Source organism: Pteropus vampyrus, unplaced genomic scaffold, assembly GCF_000151845.1.
Source record: "Pteropus vampyrus isolate Shadow unplaced genomic scaffold, Pvam_2.0 Scaffold14, whole genome shotgun sequence".
Lineage (NCBI taxonomy): Eukaryota > Metazoa > Chordata > Mammalia > Chiroptera > Pteropodidae > Pteropus > Pteropus vampyrus.
Window position 1 is genome coordinate 914861 of NW_011888795.1, and position 14732 is coordinate 929592.

General features: G+C 46.3%; 1 protein-coding gene across 1 annotated transcript in view; it reads left to right on the top strand.

The window, feature by feature from the left end:
- Nucleotides 1-14732, top strand: part of LOC105307702 (xyloside xylosyltransferase 1) — a 140438-nt gene that overhangs the window by 91263 nt on the left and 34443 nt on the right. The window lies entirely within an intron of this gene.

Below are 14732 nucleotides of genomic sequence, written 5' to 3' on the forward strand. Positions count from 1 at the left end.
GCTGCTCAGACCCTTGGCGTCCTGCCACCATTTGGCCCTGCCCTCCTTCCCTCCTGTAGCTTGCAAGATGAAGCCACACTTGGTATGGTGTGAAGGCCCCTTTGATCTGGCTTCAGCCTGACCTTTCAGACTCATTTCCCTCTACTCCTCTCTCTCCCCAAGCCCCGAAACTGGGCACAGTGAGCTGAGTGTGGGCATGGGTGCATTTGTTCACTTTCTCAAAGGTGCCGGCCTTGAGTCCAGCCCTTCCAGATTGCCCGTTGCCTCCGTTCTCCTCTTCTTGCTGTTCCCAAGCTCGGCGTGCCCTTCCCCAACTCCAGCTGTTGAAATCCTACTTATTTTGCAAGCTCAGCTCAAGCATAGGTACTTCCACGAACCCCTCCCTTTGCTTATGAAGCTCTTTGCTTATGGCTCTGTTAAAGCAGTTATTTAATCTTACCCTCCTGTCACCACAGCTTGATTGTAAAGTCCTTGAAGGCAAGCAAAGTCTATCCTCACTCATTTCTGTACTTTTCACTCCCAGCCCAAGTCCCACCTGGCAGCTTTTAGAAGACAGAAGCCTACATAGTCCCTGTCTATTGAGTTGTATCACTGTCACTTCAAGGCAGCTTCAGAGTCACGTCTAAAGGTGCTAGCGGGTATGCCTTACCCATTGGTGGGGATGCTGGCCTTGTACTCAGTAGTTCTCAGAGAGGGACCCAAAGATCTACCAGGAAATCCTAATTGAGTACATTATATTGACGCCGGCAAAAAAGGAGAGATATACAAATGTCCAAAAAGTGTATGAAAAGATATTAAACATCATTATTCATCAGGGAAATGTAAATCAAAACCACAGTTAGAAACTCCTTTATACCCACTGGATGGCTGTAATCAAAAAGACAGGCAGTAACTGCTGTTAGTGAAGATATAGAGAAATTGGGACCCTCACAACTGTTGGGAACATAAAATAGTGCAGTCACTTTGGAAAACAGTCTGGCAGGTCCTCAAAAAATTAAACATAACCTAGCCATTCTATTCCTAGGTGTATGTTCAAGAGAACTGGAGGTATATGTTCACCCAAAAACTTGTGCATGGATGTTCATAGCAGCACCATTCACAGTAGCCAAAAGGTGGAAACAACTCAGATGTCTATCAACTGATGAATGGATAAACAAAATATGTTATATCCATGTAATGGAATATTATTTGGCCATAAGAAGAAACCAAGGATTGATACATGCTACAATGTGGATGAATCTGTAAACATTATGCTGAATGAAAGAAGCCAGTCACAAAAGACCACATATTATTTACTTTCATTTATATGATATATCCCGAATAGGCCAAAATGGTTGCTTCGAGCCTTGGATGTTGGGTTTGGGAGGTTTGTGGGAGTGCTGGCTAAAAGGTACGGGATTTCTTTTTAAGGTGATGAAAATGTTCTACAATTGATCGTGGTCAAAGTTGCACAACTCTGTGAATATACCGAAAACCATTTAAATGGGTGAATTGTATGGTACAGGATTATATGTCAGTAAAGCTGTTATCAAAAAGAATAAGGGCAGGAGAAGGTAGACTTCAGTGTATGTGCTAAACTCAGTTTTTCATGGATGGAGATATCTTTTAATGCTATCCTTGTCTGCCTGTAGCCTACCACTTTTCCCCGGCACAATATTTTTTCCAAAATAGAACAAGCATAGTACTGACAGATCTATATAAAGTCATTTTTTCAAGATGAAAATTTTTATATCATTTTTATGATTTAGCTGCCCTTTTACTTTCCAAAAGAATTAAAATGACTCACCTTGCCTTTGTATTTCTTCACTGGCCTCTGGGACAAGGCAGCTTTACTAATCTTTTAGTAGGTTGATTGGTACTTGTTTTCATTCTTCATTCATTTATTCATTCAAATAGTCAACCATTCATTCATAGCAAACATTTATTGTGTGCCAGTGTTCTAAGATCTCAGAGACAAAAATAAAGGTCTCTGCCATAAAGGAGGTGGTAATACAATGGGGGAGACATTCAAGTAAGCAAGTAATGGATCAATATTGTGATAAGGGGCTGAGTAAACACCCCTGAACTCAATAAGGGGTAGTCAGGGAAGGCATCAGGAAGAAGTGACTTACTGGGAAACAAGTAGGAGTTGATAGGAAGAAAAGACATTTTAGGTAATGGGCAGCAGCTGGGGTTCTTCAGATAACTGTAAGTTCGGTCCAGGGCACCAAGGTGGGCAAGGTAAGAGTCAGACATGGAGCACCTCGTAAGTCACACCAAGGCATTTGGATTTTATCCTGTAGGGTGTGGGGAGGCCTGGTTTCACTTTCATTTTAAGGTCACGTTGGGTGCATGATGGATATTAGTTTGGAGATGAGTGAAAACATGAATGACTAGGGCAGAGATAAGATTTAAGGAGAATTGGGTAGGAGGATGAGGGTGCTGTGGGGTTAAGGGTGCCACCCGGGGTTCTGGCTTGGACATCTTGGTGGACAATGATTCGTGTTTGTGAGCTCGGAGGTGCTGGCGGATACACAGGCCTTTTTAGTCATTTGCCTCCTGGGGAGCTGCACTGGGTCTGAATTCTCAATGCTTACAGAAGCAGATCTGGACCACAGGCTAGAAAGTGACAGAATTGTTACTGAATCACCCACCAATGCTGTAGCCGTGTACAATCTGCCTTCGCCAGCCCTGTCTCAGGTTTCAGGTCCTCGCAGGCCCTGGGCTTTCAGCATGCCAGGCTCTCACTTGTCTGGACTCCGGGTTCAGTAACTATCTGTACAACAAGGAGATGGATTTACTGGTCTTTAAGCCCCCTTCCCTCTGTTAGTACATCGTTCTATGTGATGGGATATTACAATTTGCACAATTAATTCTTTTAAAGATTTACATAATCATTTCAGCGACACTTCAAAATTCATTTCTGATCATCTGTCCGTTGTTAGAGAGTTCCAAACGCATAGAGTTTGGTTTAGTGGTCTCTACCTTCCCAAGGCCTCTCTTTCAAGTACTGATCTCTGAACATTCAGATTTACTGGGAAGCTGTGTTAGAGAAGGCTTTTCCCAAAGCAAAGACTCTTCTGGAATGTGAGGCCCATCTCAGGTACTTCATGCTCCTCCCACCTTGACCTCCCAGGCCTTCTTCTTTTAATTTCTTAGCCTAGTTTTGAAAATCCGCAAGGAGAACATTCTGTGAAATGAACCCAGGGGTCAGTGTCTGCATTTGAGCTGCAGAATGGTACGTATGAAGATAAGAGGATTCCTTCTTTCTGCTTCCCTACGAGAGTTGTCTGGCCCCTCTGCTTTACAGCATCATAATTGCATCATAACCAGGCAAGAAAATCAAATCACCTCCTACCAAATTTACAGTGTTTTTCCACTAGGTGACCAGGGCCGAATGAGGGCTTCTGAGGGGTCGAGCCCTCCTGCCTCCTGCTGACAGACAGTGTGGCGTTGTTGTTGTTGATCATCTCTTTTTGCCAGGGTGGGGAGTGTTGGGATCAGATCAAGGCAAGGAGGAGGAACCAAGCCTTCAGGACCGTCTTGTTTTTCTATGTCACTTCTTTCTCAAGAATGGACATTCAGTCCCTGCATGCTTCCTTCTTGGGAAGTCACTTTACCCTGTCGGGTCTTTGCCAAGACTGATCCAATCCAAATCCATGAGCTCCTTCCTAGAAAGCAGGAACTGTGTCTTCATCACCTTTATGTCTCCAGTGATTGACACAGCACTCGCCACTCAGATTCTCTGTGAAAGCCTGCTAAGTGAATGAATGAATCGAGAATAGCTGATCTTATTTCTCTAATGAGGAGGTGACTTCTGACTTTCCTTCACCAGGAGCGACCTGATTCTGTTAGCGCCGTTGGACCATGCATTCTGCAAGGCGCAGGCAGTATGTCCTGGCCATATCTGCATCCAAGGACCAGCCCATTGCCAAAGGGGTGGGTGGATGAACTAACACCCAACCCCTTTGCTACAATGCTGGTATGGCTTCTTCGTAAGCAGATCCAGCAGCTTTTCATGGGGGCCTTACCCTGCTGCCGGCTGCACAAGGATGAGTGGGGTTCTTATCCTTACCTCTGGGAATTAGGAGTGGAACTCAACTCGTTAAAAAAAGAGAGAGAAACAAACTGCATCAGCTTGCTCAAGGAAGGTCTATGATGAAGAGAAATTTAAAAATAACCTTATAGTTAGTGTGTGTGTGTGTGTGTGTGTGTGTGTGTGTGTGTGTGTGTGTGTGTGTGTGATGTGCCATTTGTCACTTAACAGTTTTCATTTGCTGACTATAGAGCAGTAACTCCTTAGACATGGTTTTGTGATGTTCCCTGATATCTTTCTGAGTGATCTCAAGGGATGATGCAAACTTGCCAAAACGTTGCTTAAATCAAAATTCTAATTCATTATTTTTAATAATTTATTTATACCTTAGGCCTCATCTACTTGTAAAGATTTTAAGGTGACATCTAATAAAGGAGGTATTGGTACTGTTATTTTTTGTTTTGTTTCATTTTTATTTTTCAGTTAGAGTTGACATTGAATATTATTTTAAAGTAATATTAAAATTCAAAAATAAAAGGTCAAAACAACATGTAGAAAGAGGAAGTAAAAAGCAGGATATTTTAATTGCTTTGATTGAAGATTTATTTCAGCCCTTAGCTTCTTGGAGGCCAAGATAAAACATTATATACATATGTTTTATCTTGGAATAAGTGATGCATTTTGTAGCAGAAGCTTGTGACTCTTCAGTCCATTTCAGCTACAGCTGCAGCAACAGTCTTGTGAGACCTCAGACTCGCCCCACGGTCCTCTCCCCACTTGGGGCATCCACTTGTGCACATTCCCAGAAGTGAGGCCCTGCTCCTTAGGAGCCCGCTGGGTAGAAAGGGCCCTACTCTGTGTCCAGCCTAGTGTCTGCATTGGTAAAGAAAGTGTAGTTAGTTCTCGAAAACCAGTTTCACGGTACCCCTTGCCCACTTGGCCCTTCTCAGGCCCTGTTCCCTCCTGTTCTGGGGCAGACACTGTTTTCCTCCAGGTCTCCCATTCAGGGTGCTCAGTGAACACGCGTATATTAGAGGCGAGAGGGCTCCAACGATTGTATTAAACCCTCAAGTAACAACAGCCCCTGTATTTCATTTCCATCTCCAGACATCCTTCAGAGCAGGAGGAAGCAACTGTGCTATTTTTGCAGTCCCTTTTTAGAAGAGACTACTTTGTGGTGAGGACTGAAGGAAACCCCTCGTGGATTGGGTTCTGTCTTTTCCTGTCTTGCCTAGGACTGCCCTCCGCCCTCGCTCTCTCTGTTAGTGGATGCTGTTGTCTGCTTGAGCGCCCAGCTCTTGTGGAAGGACCGAAGCTGCTGTGACGCCTGGGGTTGTCCTCATGCATGGGCTCAGCCCCCACTGCCAGATTAGCGCCATCCTGGCCTTTTGTCTGACCCCACTCCTGGCCGCAGATTTTGATTGTGGACATTTCAGCTTCTTTTTGGTAAGATTTCAGTTGAAAATCAGGTGGTATCTTTACTTGGTTGGAATAATTCGTATTTGGTAGTCTGCGGGGGCATCAGATACTACCAAGAGATTGATTGTGCTTAGATTCTGATTGGGGATCACCCCCCACCCCAAGAAGTTTGAATCAGGTAGTGGAGAGGATGGCTGTCCCAGCCCTCTGCTGCTCACCCTGGCTCCTCCCCATTGCCCCCCATCCCCAGCTGGGCTGTTCCCACCTATACCCTTCCCACCTGGTTAGGGCCCTACTGTTTCATGGCACTTCCTAAGGAGGGCCTGCCCTGGGCTGCTTCCTGCCTTCTGAGTCCCCCAAAGGAAGGAGATGGGAATGAAAGGAAACTGAGTGCCAGGCTTTCCCCACCTTCACCTTGTTTCTTCCCTTTTGGGGACTGTTTTGGTCAAAGGTTTGGGAGGAATGAAGGCAAGAGGCATCGTTTTCAGGCCCAAAATTTCTTTCATAGTTAGGTTCCTTATCATTTTCTTAGGGAATCTCTGTATATCTGTGTGTCTCTAATACCACTGTCTTCCTTGTTATGTGGTTACTTCTATACCCATCTTTTCTCTCCTTCTAGGATGTCAGCTTCTTGAGGGTGAGTATCAAGCCTTTCAATTTTTCTCTTTCCTTACGAGTAACTGCTTAGTAAATGTGTAATAAATGAATGGATCCCTGGGTTAGCTTAAAAGAAGTTGGGATGTCATTTATTCCTGCCGCGTCTGTTTTTCCCGCTGTACTAAACATAACCCATGGTTCCCTTGCTCACCCTGCAGCATTAATAGAAAATACAGATGCGCCTATACCCGTGAAAAATGGTTCTAGTGCTGGCTCAGACTCAGCCTTTCTGTGAAGCCAATCCCTTTCCGTGCTTTGGTCAGAGGGAGCCCTTGCCCCTGGAGCCTAGCTGACCATATTCCCAAGCAATAGAGGCAGCTCCACAGTGCTGATGTTTGTGTCCATTTCTTCATGGGGCTCTTGCATGTGGAAGCAAAAGGGCTCATTTTCAAGGTGTCTTGGGTTCTCAGAAGTAGATCTGAAGACATGTGCTCATTAGTCTATCAGTCAGCTAGCAAATATTTACTGAGTGTTGTCTGCTTGCCAGGCGTGGCGCCAGGGGCTAGGAACACATTCATGAGAAAAGCAGACATGGTCCCTGCCCCAGGAGTCCACAGTCTAGCAAGAGAGACACAGAAACATTAAGCAAATTATTATCAGGAAGAAAAGGTGTTATTCTGTGCCAAGCCAGAAGGTCTTAGAGCTCTCTCATGCTGTTACTGTAAACCATTTCCCTCTAGGGGGGGTCCTTGGGCTTGGATTCATACCCTAGTTTTTCTAGAAGCATTCCAGGCCCCAGCCGTCTTGCCAGTTCCTGGGTAAAGCCGTGGAGTTTGCCCTAAAGCAGCTGCCCAGCACCTAGAACATTACCATTTAGCGTGAGGGACTCTACCTGCGCTCCGGCTCACTGTGTGAGCGAGCACTCTGGCCCTCTGTCACTTCATCTACACGATGAGGACTGTGACCTGAGGCCACACTTCTCAAAGTGAGGTTCATGGAATACCACTCCCAGAACATGTTCTGGAGAAAAGGATTTCATGATCAAATAAGTTTAGGAAACTGAATATTCTATATAAATACATATTTTTTATTTCCTTCTTCTAGAGTCATGGAGCTTTGAGCAGTTCTAAAGTCTACAATCTGGTCTAGCTTTGTTGAACATAACCTTATTTCAAGTTTTGGATTCCGATTGCTCTTTTCCCTTGGCACCTGTTTTCCCGAGGCTCTGAGACTCCACGGAGGCTGCTGGGCCAGAGACCCTTGGATGCCCCTTCTGCTCTAGCACTCCGTAAATAGGCCTCTGGCCACGGTGCTCCACTGGGGGGACAGAAGTTGGTGTGGGGCAGTGGCCCCAGACCCTGTAGCGCTAGGCACCCTGTCCTCCTTTGCCATTATCATGCCTGTGTCCGAGGAGACGGCTGACAGAATTTCCTACAGCGGGTTCCAGAGACATTTTAAGATGCTCACGGGTGCTGGCACTGCCACGGAATCCACAATCATTCTTAATTGGCCTCAGAACCATCAGCTCACAAAACTATCTGTCATGGGAAACTTGAGCAGTATTCAGAGTCTCATTAATAATTCAGCTGATGAGCTTCTTCAGATTCAGGCCTTCCAGCCCTTGGGACTCACTTGTCTTCTGCCTCCAGAGATGTTCCAGGGAGAGTGCTCTGTTATGTTACAGATGTTAATGACTCGGGGAACAGTACCTCCGTGCTCTCCTTGAATCCCCAAAGCCTCATCAGTGAGAAGAGGGAAGATTGATACAGGTTAATCCCACTCTAATTATATCAGCCATTTCGGAGGGAGTGGGCTTGCTGACCATGAGAGTCTGGGGCATAGATGCCAATGGCAGGCTTCAGACAAGCCCCTCGTGCTAGGGTGGTGGGGGCTTATCCACTGTGATGGGTGGACGGGCATCCTCTACTCTTTCCTCTGTCTACAGCACCTCCAGCCATTCAGTAAAATATTATATAGGATCTTTTTTTACTTTTTGCAAGTTAGAAGTACCTAAAAATATTGGTTGAATTAGTTCTAGCTGATTCAATCTGATTCTCTTTCCCATTTGGTAGAATTATAAGATGTCACAGCCGAATGGGAACATGGAAATCATCTCATCTAGCTCTTTCATTTTTCAGCGTAGGAAAATGAGGCCATAGAAAAGTGACTTTCTCAAGGTCACCCAGCGGGTCTGTTGCAGAGCTGGTGGGTACCCAGGCCTCCTGGCTCACAGCCCCGTATCCTTTCCAGCCTGTCACACCCTGCTCTGAGCACAGTGAGCACAGCGAGCTTCTGGGAGTGCTGGAAGCAGTCTCAGGCCAGTGGCATTGGACACCAGATGCTCTTTTCCTTCTCTGGTGCTATGATGCCAAGGGTGGCACATCCATCCTTGCTGTCATGCTAGTGGGGTCGTGAGGCGGGTTTGTTATGTGCCATCAATAATGTGAAAGTAAACGAGCCAGGGACTCTTCCTTCCTTCTCTCAGTTTCCCTGCTGATTTGCAGTGATTAGTGCTGGCTGTCACCTCAAGTCCCCTCTCTCCTTGCTGTAGAGTTGAGCCTAGTTGCTCAGGGAAAGCGGGAGCCTTGGGAATCAGATCCTCACATCCTCTTGTAGGATCTGCTGGGCCTGGCTATATATAGGGTGCTCAGGCATAGGTACTTTCTGGCTATACACTGAGCTGTTTTTCCATCTTCTCCTCGAGGCTGGAGAGAAGGGTTTGAAGGGAGATCACAGCCTACCTTCACAATTCGCACGGGGGTGGAGGCTGGAGTTTCTCGTGGCATCTCAGTGCTAGCAATGCCTTGAGAGATGACAGGTCCAGCACCCACTATTTAGAGATAAGGACATTAGACCTGGAGAGGGGGTAGCCTTTGCCCAAAGTTGCAGGGACAGTTGATGGCAGAGCTGGGATGAAGTCTGCCCAACACCCCTTCCTTTTTTGTCCTGCAGTCTCAGCTGTGGGCCTTCAGCCTTTCTAGTTTGGGTTGCCCTTCTCCTGTGTAGGACCAATGTGTCTCATAGCCCTAAACCCAGTGGTTAGAAAATACAGAGTAAGTTTAGGGAGCAGAGAACACTCTGGTGTGGCCAATAGGGGTTTCACAGTGAGGTATGGGGACATATAAGATGCAAAAGTCAGTAGGGGCCAGGCAGTCAAGAGCCTTCGGGGGCTCTTTTGCAGAGGGCCTGCGCTCTGCTGAGATCTCTGGAGAGTGTGAGGGCTGCTGGGAGGTAAAGGAGCAGAGATGGGGATGAGTCAGGGGTCCCCGGTGCCACTCTGTATCCATTCTGGATGCAGGGACCCAGACTTTCTTCACTTCCTCTCTGCGCTAGAGGGAGCTCCTTCTCTCCTAACCTTTCTTTTTCTTTGAATTTCAAGATGAGGCAGCACTCTGCCAAGTTTCTGTGCAGAAGGCCTAGGGAGTTGTAGCCAGACAGGGCTCGGGCTGGCCTGGGTGAGAAGCTGACCACATCCTCAGGTGGAAAGACAGACATCTAGGCTGGCTTGGCAACCTAGACCCCCTGGGTGACTCCAAGGCCCCCGCGTAGCTCAGTAATACTGACTTTCAATAAATACAGTGTCTCTAAGAGTAGGGTGTTGGCTGAGCTGAGGATGACATGGCTGCAAGGTATGCGGACCACAGGAGAAGGGGCTCAAGGAGGAGGCAGCAGCAGGCCAAACATAGCTCATGGGCCACAGGCCTCAACCTTGGCCACCCACCAACCCACAACACATACAATCCTGCCTGCAAGCCAGAGAGCAAGGGAGACTGCCCAGGCCCCATTTATTGGGTCGCACCCTCTGTGAGGCACTTCTAAGTACTTTACATGGAATGTTATTTAATCCTCACAGCAATTTTATAAAGTCGTTATTAATATTACCCCCATTTTCCAGATAAGATAGGTGAGGCACACATTCTTTACATGCTTACTCAAGGCCAGCCTCAGAGCCAGGAAGTGGTGGAGCCAGGATTCCACATACTCCACACACAGTCTGAGGCTGTTTCCCAAGCTTTCCCTTTCTGTGGTCCATGTGGGGGCATCTGCACAGCAGAGAGACAGCAGTGGTGTTTGGAGGAAGGACACCCAGGGAGGATGGGACAGCTGCAGCATCAGAGTGGGAGAGTGGAGGCCCTTTGCTGGACATCTTGGTGCTGCTTTTCTTTGAGTAGATCATCCCCTCCCTGTGGCCTTGATGTAGGCCTTAGACAACAGGATAGAAATCTAAGCTTTTCATTTTCATAGAGGAGAGAGAGGAAGGAAGAAGGAGGGTAGGGAGACAGACAGACAGACAGAGAGGGAGGGAGGAGTGAGAGACAGGGAGAGAGAGCGGGGAAGAGAGTGAGAGAGAGAGAGGAGAGAGAGAGAGAGAGAGAGAGAGAGAGAGAGAGAGAGAGAGATTGATTGAGAGATTGAGAGATTGAGAGATTGAGAGATTGAGATTGAGATTGAGAGATTGTTAGTTTTGACTGGAACTCGATCCTGGAGAAATGCAGCAAGTGCCCCAGTCATCCTAAAGGAATCCTGCAGACTCAGTGGGAACTCTCTGCCCCAGGGGGAGCTCAGGGCCAGAGCCTGCACCCCACTGGCCCAGTCCCTGACTCTTCTGCCTGCCTTCTCTCTTTCAGCCAGAAATGCTCAGCCTTGTTGTTTCAACTGCTCTGAGCAGGTTTACCAGCTATTGTTCTTGGAAGCCTTTCTGTGATCTTAGGACCTTTGAGAAAAGAACAAACAGCTAGAAAAACACAGGGTAGTTAAAAAACGTTTGTGATTTTTCTGAGCTGTATGGAACAAAAGAGGCATTCAGGAGACTCAGCATTGTTCCGGGGAGCGAGGATGAAAAGGCGCTGTTCAGGCCTCCTCTCTTTTGGGAGCATCCAGCTGATTGTTGTGGAATGTCCTTAGAGCCATCTCCTCAGTGTCAGGCTCCTCCCCTGTGCCCAGCCTGGGCTAGCACTGTATTTACACTTGTAATCGCCTTTAATTCTCACTGGGTTTCTATTCTTTTCATCTTGTTTGGAAAAGTGGCTCAATGTTATCACTCAGTCACAATGGTTTCCTTTTAGTTACTAGCTACCCAGTCTTCACTACCTTCAGTTGCCTATCCTTAGCAGTAATAATAAAGCCATATAGTAATCCATAGTGGACATAGGAATTTCCCTTAATGGATTTTTAGTTCTATTTCATTATAGACACTATCTCCATTTTATCAAAGGCAAAACAGAGGTTCAAAGGGGAGCGACTCGCCCAGTGTTGCTCAGCTAGTAACACACTGTGTTCTTAGCACTCTACTAAGATATTTTTTTCCTCTGAGGAATTACATTTTAAAAGCTTACTATTTCAGCTTTTTCGGAAATTCAAAAACATTTTGGACCCACTGTTGTCTTTATCCTTGAAAGCTATTTTTAGAATCGGGGTGCCATAACGCCAGGCCCAGGTCTTTCTGATTTTGAATTGGTTTATTTCTCCCTTTGCAGCCCCCAGAGTATGCCCGGTGGCCCAGGCCCAGGTGCCCACAGCAAGCCAGTGAAATCTGGCCTGCCGAGCACCCCCACCACAGCCCACAGCCCACAGCCCCTCGTAGGCGGTTGCAAGGAAGCCAAGCTGCTCATTTGCCCTCTCAGCTGACACACAGCTCAGTTGCATCTCCCCGTTTCTCCTGCCGCGTCCACGTCCGGTCTGATCTGTGCAGCCTTCCTGTGTAAGCCATGGCCAGACGAGCTCAGTGACCTGCATCTGGAGCTGAGTGTGCAAGCCGGGTTGTAGTCATTTGTGACTAGCACGGGCTTCTTTCACCTTGAGAGGAGGGCTCCAGGGGAGTTCGGAAGGGCCTTTGGAACCGCCTTCCTCTGCACCCCGCTCCATCTCTCCTTCAGATTTCTTCTGATAGAGATGGTACAGATTTGTCCCCTCGGGGGGCTTGCCCATGCGGGGTCTTTGCCTGTATCCTATCAGAATTCCTGTGTTTCGCTGGAGGAATAACAACTTGGCCTGTCATCAGGAAATTCCTGAGATGTATGCTCAGCACCAGTCGAAGGAACTGGGGATGTTTAGTGAAGATAAGAGAAACCCATGGGGGCGTTATCACTCTTCATGTGAGAGAGGAAATATGCCTGTTCCTTGTAGCTCCGGGGTAGGACTTAGACCAAGAGTAGAAGAAACTTTAATGGGGTGAAATTCAGCACAGGTCAAACAGAACTCAGTAAGAAAGTATAGTTTTCAGAAAATAGAATATGTTGTCCCGAGCAGGGTGAATTTTCTCTCCCTGGAAACAAGCATTTCTATGATGAGGGTCCAGGTGATGGCAACTCCAGCCCTGAGTGGGGAAGGAGATGACCATTTCCCCATATACCTACTGGCCTGTGATCACACCCTCCACAGTGTCCTTTAGAGACAGCTACCCACAGGACTGAGCTAATCCAGAATGAGGCCCGAGGGAGGCACCCCAAAGTATAAAGAAGGTCAGGGAAAGAAGAGGCTTCTGACCTCCCTCCCCACATGGAGCCTATGCTTCTGGTCTTAGCCTTAATTTCTCTTGGTGATGATGATGATGATGGTAGAAACAGGGCCTGTCAGTAATTTGAAGAAGAGTTGAGTTCGAGCTCAGCTTGGCTGTCATCACTGGTGGATATTCTGATGGCTTCTTCAGAGAGAGAATACATGACATCTCACAGATTCATGCCTTGAAGGCTATGGGAGAAGTTTTTTGAAAACAGCAGCATTGTAGAGTGGTAGGTCTTCTCTTCCAGCAGCCTTGTGAGTTGGAAGTGTGGACTGGAGAAGAGCAATGACCCGCCAGATTGTGACCTTTTCATTATTCATTATTCATCAATGCAAAAACGTGTGTGTGTGTGTGTGTGTGTGTGTGTTTGCGCGCGCGCGTGCATGCGCACACACGCACATGAGAGAGAGAGAGACAGAGAGGTGCATGGGTCTGATTTTGTTTCTCTGTCCAAGCTACACAGTAAATAACTCATTTTAATAACTTGGAATATTTCCATGCTTTTATCTATGCTTATAAAAATTATTTGGTTATGCAAATACCCATAAACACATATATATGTGTACAAGCTTTTTAAGAAGTGATTGTTTTACAAAAATGGGATCATATTAATCACATTTACTGCAGACTGCTTTTCTCGTTCATCAGTACTTCATAGAAAAATCTCTCCAGGTCAACTGAAATACCTCTTCTTTCATTCATTTTATTTCATAGAAGAGAGGATCTGTATTTCATTCAACCATTCTTATATTGATGGGCATCCACTTTGTCTCTAATTTTTTATTTATAAATAACTATCTCCACAAACATTCATAAACTACTTCCATAAACATCCTTATACATATGTGTGTCTTTATGAACTACAGCTTTTATTTCCCAGGGGCAGAGTGCTGAGCTGAAGGGTATAGTATTGCTATTTTTGATTAATGTTTCAAGATTGTTTTCCAAAATCTACAGCAATTCTCATTTCCATTAGCAGTTGATGAGAGTATCCATTCCCCTTCATCCCCATAGAATTACATTTTATTTCGATGTTAGTGCTAGCCAGAATGGGTAGACCATACTATCTCATTGCTACTTTGGTTTTCATTTTTCTGACTCCCGTTGAGTCTGAGCATCCTTTCTTGTGATTATTTGCCCTTTGCATTGCTCTTGCATGAACTGCCTGGTCACATCCTTTGCCTGTTTTTCTCCTAGGCACTGGGGTAGCCAGCAAGCCAAGGGTGTGTTTCTATAACAGAGTTCACCTGGTCCTGATGATAGTGGGCTCTCAATTCCCTCCCTCTCCCAATGCCCTTCTCCTCTCTTTCTCTTCCATTCCTTTTTCTTTTCCTCCTTTCCCCTCCCTCTCCAGTTTTTAGAGTCCACAGCAATGAGAAATTAAATCATTTTCTCCCAAGGGTCCCAGGGTAGGAGCGAGGGAACGCAGAAAATGAAGCTGTAAGCAGGTGGGAGATGACAGGCTAGAGCGTGGGTTAGTTGCTACTTCTCCCTTGTGGGGTTCTAGGCAAGTTCCTTAACTTCTTGCTGATGTGAAATCTGCATCTGTGAAATAGGGAACAGAGTGGCATTCAGTCATGCATCTGTAAGTAGTTCAGAGTTTGACTAATGTTTAGAAAACTTAAAGTCCGCCTACTCTCAATGTGGTCAGACCCCACCCCAGACCTACTGAATCAGAATCTGCATTTTAATGAGACCGCCCCCCTACTCACACTCCGGGTGATTCTTGTGCACATTAAAGTTTGAGAAGCACTGTCTTAAAGCACACTGAGTACTGAGTGGTAAGAAAAAAATCTGGTAGAACTTGCCCAGAAATTTTGCTGCAATTGTGGATTTTTAGATGCATCAGTAGATCCAAAATAGTATGGATAGGATAGCTCACATTAGCGCAAGTTTTTGTTTCTTGATCTTGAGGCCTCTCAGTGCATTCCACCTAAAAGAAATGTAGCACCCCTCTTCCTTGGTGACGGGGATACCTCAGTTTAAGAAATCTCAGTAGACCCAAATCCAGTTGGTTCCTGCCCTCCCTGACCCTACAGTCAGTCACACCAGGCCCACGTTAATGAACAGCCTGTTCCAACCATCCCAGCTCTATTAATGGCAGATGCTTGATGCTTCAGCTGCCTGGGCTCCCTGTGGTCTCCTGTGCTCTCTCATCACTAGTTCTGTTACCTGGCTTCAACCTTTCTCTTTTGAGCC